Below are 6,000 nucleotides of genomic sequence, written 5' to 3' on the forward strand. Positions count from 1 at the left end.
TATAATGACGGCGGCTGGTCAGCAAGTGGTTAAAAACAACAAACATGTTGTACTTACCTGCTCTGTGCAATGGTTTTGCATAGAGCAGCCCAGATCCCCCTCTTCTCAGGTCAACCACCGGCGCTCCTGCATCCCCCTCCTCTCCTGCTGAGTGCCCTCAGAGAAAGCAGCTTGCTATGGAGGCACACAAGCCACTGCTCTGTGTGTCAATTCACAGAGCCACTTCCTGTGTGTCCATCTTCCGAATTTTTTTTTTTTATATATATCTATAGACAAATGTTTTACCTTTAATTTCAGTTTTGAATGGAATGGGTTGTTTTACAAGGTGATTGTGTACAATCACTTTAAAGCTACATACAATTTATGTGTTGGCACAAAGAATTTGCCATCCAAGCTACTAGGCATAAGCTTGGGTTTGGTCCAAACCCAGAAAGAAGTTGTGACTGGGCATTGAGCCAATTAACTGCCAGTGGTGGATGTCTTACCCCGCAGCTGTATGTAATCTTGCGTTTCCTTTTTTTTCCCACTACTACTTGCTGCCCACCGTCAAATGATGGCGGAGCGGTGTGGCTCTTGTTCTGGGACAATGTCATATGACGGAGTTCCAGAATGACCGCTCTTGCGCGTCTGTGGCTCTTTTACCATGTGATCGGCTGTGTCTAATCACAGCCAGTCACATGTAAACACGGAGATGCCGTAATTGGCTCTCCTCGTCTCACACTGACAGAGTGTGTGGCAAGAAGAGCCTTACAGTGGCATCGTCTCACAGGGGGACATGTAGGAATGTAATCAGGTTACTGATCATCAGTGCCCTGATTACAGTATATCAATTAAGTGTCACCAATCAGTGCTCAACATTGCCCACCAGTGCCAATAATCAGTGCCTACCAGTGGTACCAATCAGTGCCCACCACTGCCCACAAGTGCCACCAGTGCCCATTAGCAATGCCAGTGAGTGCTGACTATTAGTGACACCTATCAGTGCTGTCCATCAATGCCTAGAACTGCTGTCAATCAATGCCATTCAGTGTCGCCCATCAGTGCCACCCATCAATGCCCATCAGTACGGCCTATTAGTGCCCACCAGTGCTGACTATTAGTGCCCACTAGTGCCACCTAACAGTGCCTACCAGTGCCACCTATCAGTGCTCATCAATGCCACCTATCAGTGCCCATAAGTGCAGCATATTAGTGCCTCCTCATCAGTGCCACCTAATCAGTGCCGCCTCATCAGTGCCCATAAGTGTCACCTCATCAATGCCCACCAGCTCAGTCTATCAGTGCCGCTTCACCAGAGCACATCAGTGAAGGCGAAAAATTACTTAAGCAGGCCATACACGGTCAAATTTCGAACTCATTTTCTTTTCTTTTTTGTGATCCGACGATGCCACCATTGATTTTCGAAATTCGGCCAACCAAGCCTTCATGTTGCTACAGGAAAGAATTTTTATGGCCGGGAATATGCTTTTCTCTCTGGGAATTTTCTTTTCTTGCACATGTGCAATTTTTCTTCTATTACATTTTCGCACGATTCTCCCATTATTGATTAGAAAATAGTTTGTTTTTCCAAAAATTTCCAACATGTCCGATTCCTCAAATTTGATTCCCAAACGAAAATCAGCTGTTGCTGTAGCCCACTGATGGTGTGAAATTCGTACGAAAATTCTTTGATACGATTTTCTAAAGAAATACAATGAGAGTTGAGAGTTGAGAAAAACTTCAATGTCCATACTTTAGGCTTCTTTTTCTTTGCTTTATTTACCAAACGTGGTAAAAGGATAAAAGTAGTAATTCAAGAGGTGGAATGCTATTAGGTAGTAGGTTCAGGTATAAAATTTGGTTCGGAAACACTCCTGCTTCCAGAAACGCATCTTTCGTCGCCACACTAGCCAGAGTGGGTATTGTGCACCTGGATAGGCCTCTCTCACTAGCCTAGCAGCCAGGGTGTCACACCGAAACTTTAGCAAAGTCTCTGCCACAGACCTTCCCAAAGGTGGAGATATATTTGGTCCAGAATCCTTCTCAACACAGGATTAAGCACCAGGATCTCTCTTGAATAAACTCTTGTGAATGCAGAACTGACAGGCAACCATCGCTCAGCCTTTCAGTAATGGTCATCCTTCGATGAAGTTCAAGGCCTCTCTTGAGATACCAGCCTCGTGCTCGGTGCTCTCCAAGACAGGTTCTTCATTGAGTGGCTTCCTCCCTCAGGACGGACAGCACAGGACCACTCTGCAAACGTAGACCCAGTCTGACTACCAGGCCTACTCAGTAGATCACAACCCCGGACCAACGTGGTCCCGGAGCCAGGACCACTTGAACACGCACCCCCGGCCATGAGGGCCACACACGGGGGGTGGTGGGATGACAGGCCAGGATCGGCAACGACGACCCTGGGCTAATGACGTCTGTCCCTTAAGTACTCCCGCTGAAGGGGAACACCCAAAACACCTTGACCTGACCGCTGCCACTCTTAGCCTGAAGTGATAACGACATCCCAGAAAAGAATAGTGGTCACTCACAGTACAGCAATGGCTGGAACAGAGGCCCAAGGTTAGTGAAAAACATACAGTCTGAGTCAACTAACCCTCAACTACCCCTTAAATTTAAAGTAGCGCCAGCCAGAAAGCAGCAGGCCGCTACACTAAGTAAAAAAACAGGAGGAAACATATCGTGCACAGCAACACGCTGTCTCCTAGGGGTCGTTTTGTTTCATCTCAAGATCCATATCATCTTTCTAAGGCCTTATATGCCAGGTGGGCTATATGATACCCCACCAGCGCTTGCATGCTCCATGTGTGTTTTTTCCCCTATTATGTGATCGCTCATTATATAAGATACATGTTTGCCCCTGTCAAGCAACAGTTTATTCCAGTTGTGAAACCAGTTGAGCGCTGCCTATTCCATCGCAGTCTGCTGCAAATTTTTCCACATTTTTGGATTTTTGTTTAGCAACATTCTACTTCATTTGCTAAACCGACTGCATGCTGCTTATCTTTTCTGCAGCTTACTGGAAATCTTCCATACTGCGGAAACGTTCAGTTTTTTCGGATATTTGTACATGAGGCTCAATCTATCCTAAGACAGTGAGACTCGTTCTCTTTTTTTGTTACCTCTTTGAACCTTGATCGTGTCCTGAAGAAGCCTAACGGCGAAACTCGTAGACGCACAAGGGCTCACTGTACAAACTATCATTTTTACATGATTTTTTACTTTTGAAAACTGTTACTATACTATGTACTTTTTTTCAATAAATATTGTTTTTTGATACTTCTCCATTGTTTCCATACCTTTAAAGTCTGACCCATGGTTACTGTAAGGAGTAACCTTCCATGTTTCCTCTCAAATTTACAGATGTGGTATTGTGAGTTTTTTCTTTTCTTTCTTTTCCATAAGTAAAAAAACATATTTTTTATTAAATAAAATGGTCTTTTTTTTTGTTTTAATAAAAAACCCAGCAGTGATTAAATACCACCAAAAGAAATCTCTATTTGTGTGAAGAAATTAATAAAAAAAATTGTTTGGGTACAGTATTACATGACCGTGCAATTGTCATTCAAAGTGTGACAGTGCTGAAAGCTGAAAAATGGCCTGGGCAGGAAGGGGTGTAAGTGCCTGGTAGGCAAGTGGGTAAAAGAAAAGCTCATGACAGCAATGCACAGAAAAGACCGCATCCACTCTCAATATTTGGGACTTCAATTTTATGCAGACCTGTCTCAATATACATTATTAACCACTTGCTTACTGGGCACTTAAACCCCCCTCCTGCCCAGACCAATTTTCAGCTTTCAGCGCTGTCGCACTTTGAATGACAATTGCGCGGTCATACTACACTGTACCCAAATTAAATTGTTATCATTTTTTTCCCACAAATAGAGCTTTATTTTTGTGGTATTTGATCACCTCTGCGGTTTTTATTTTTTTGTAAAAAAAAAAATATTGAATTAAAAAAATATATATTTTTGTTTAAAATATTTTGTTATAAAATTTAGCAAACGGTAATTTTTCTCCTTCATTGATGTACACTGATGAGGCTGCACTGATGGGCACGGATGGGCTGCACTGATAGGCAGGGATGGGCTGCACTGGTGGGCCCTGATAGGTGGCACTGGTGGGCACTGATGAGTGGCACTGGTGGATGGCACTGAAGGGCATTGATAGGGGCACTGGTGGGCACTGATTAAGCAGTGATAGGTGGCACTGGTGGGCATTGATAGGTGGCACTCATGGGCATTGATAGGTGGCACTTGCAGGTGGCACTAGCAGGTGGTTATTGTGGGCAGAGAGGAGGCAGATATGCCCCCTTCCTCTTCGGGACCGATGTCCCTTTCACAGAAATAAAACGTGATACTGCGCTAACAAAGAATCATAAATAGAAATAAATTCAATTACACAAATTAATATAGATAAATCAGCAGCAGCTTAAAACGTAGGATAAAACACATAAAGACATACAAGATGTAAAAAAATGCTGCGCTACAATACAGTAACTAAAACATGAAAGCCAACAGTAATTAAGTAATTGGAAACTAGCCAATCCCACAGAGTATAACCATTGTTTTAATATATGTAATAAAACCCTTTTATACGGTATCACACTAGGTCAATGCGCCCTCCTTTCTTTTCTCTTTTTTAGCCTTATGAATTCCCATGATTCTGAGGAGGGCTGCAAGATTATTGAATATACCCTGTAATTGGACCACGTTACCCTATAGCAGGAAATACCAGAGCGCAGGAGAATTTTCTGTTTGCTGTTTCTTATCCTCTAATAGGTCTTGAGGCAAACATCACCTTGACTGATTCCAAATTGATAAGAGGCACACAATGCTTGGAGGTGTGGGTGTCCTTCAGCTCTTGCTTCTCCTGGAATCCCACTGTCTCCCCTGCTCCTAGACTGAGTCAGCAACACAAAAGCTGTGTGCAGTCTCTTACATAAGCAGGTGATCAGCTTTTTTTCTCCTCACGCTATCAGCGTGAGAAGAGAGAGAGAAATCAGCTGTCGTTGGCTGACAGCTGATCACGTGATCAGCTGTCATTGGCTGACAGCTGATCACGTGGTAAGGGGCCGGGACTGGTCCCATATTCGGATCCGTGATCAGTGACTCGGGTGATTACAGTGCGTGCCGCGTACGTCCTGCAGGGGCGTGCGAATATCGTGCAAAGGGGAGGACGTTTATTGACGTCCTCCTGGGATTTGGGGTCCGCGCTGTAGCCGTTATTCAGCTATAGCACGGGCGCCAAGTGGTTAAAAAAGAAAAATCTCAACACCATAACAAAACCACTACGGAATCATGACATCAGATACAGATGGGGATACCCTACAAAACTCACTGTCACAAAGGAGGGCTCTAACTTTGTCAGATTCTTTGGAAAAGGGGTTTTCCCTGCTAAAAACATGACAGATTCTCCCAGACACTGCTGACGTCTCTTCATCCTTTAACAAACCTAAACAAGTGGATCTGAAATGGAAAATGGTAACCACTAAAAATTAAAAAAAAAAACACACCTGATTTCCAATGGATTAAGTTCTTCTCATGCTCACTTCTCTGTATGCAGGAGTATAATTAAGCTTGATACACTCTCCTTTTAAATTTGAGCAGCAACAGCTGCACATGGGGGTACAACCCCCTTTGTATTATTGACTACCAGTTACAGATTAATGGACAACATGTTAATCTATTGTTTAAAATGTTTAACTAGTTTCTGTTTTATCCATAACGAACACAGTCTTCTTTCATGGAAACAGCGTACATCACCGACAAGCTTCACAATTTGGACTATCCCAACTTCAACCACTAGAGGTCACCCATCTACCACAATGAGTAGCCCTATCCCTATCTTGCAGAACATGCTCCTTACATGAATAATCTGAGTCTGAATTTCTTGTCTATAAACTCTAATTGTCTCCCTGTAAAGTGCAGAACTCTTTGGCAAGAAGCCCCGAGTTTTAGATGTGAGGTCCTCTGTGTGCAGGAGACCCATTTCACCAACACAGCACCA

The 6,000-nt window shown here is 43.6% G+C and overlaps 1 protein-coding gene across 3 annotated transcripts in view; it reads right to left on the minus strand.

Moving 5' to 3' along the window:
• The window catches only part of LOC120936162 (cytochrome P450 2K6-like), an 81,179-nt gene extending 75,570 nt beyond the window's left edge, over positions 1 to 5,609 (minus strand). The window contains exon 1 of one of the 3 annotated variants that reach the window (XM_040348310.1): positions 5,507 to 5,609. The gene's annotated coding sequence lies outside the window, so the exon portion shown is untranslated. The other 2 variants (XM_040348312.1, XM_040348313.1) reach the window with 2 other exon arrangements.
• Positions 5,610 to 6,000: the final 391 nt, after the last annotated feature.

Source organism: Rana temporaria, chromosome 4, assembly GCF_905171775.1.
Source record: "Rana temporaria chromosome 4, aRanTem1.1, whole genome shotgun sequence".
NCBI classification, from domain to species: domain Eukaryota; kingdom Metazoa; phylum Chordata; class Amphibia; order Anura; family Ranidae; genus Rana; species Rana temporaria.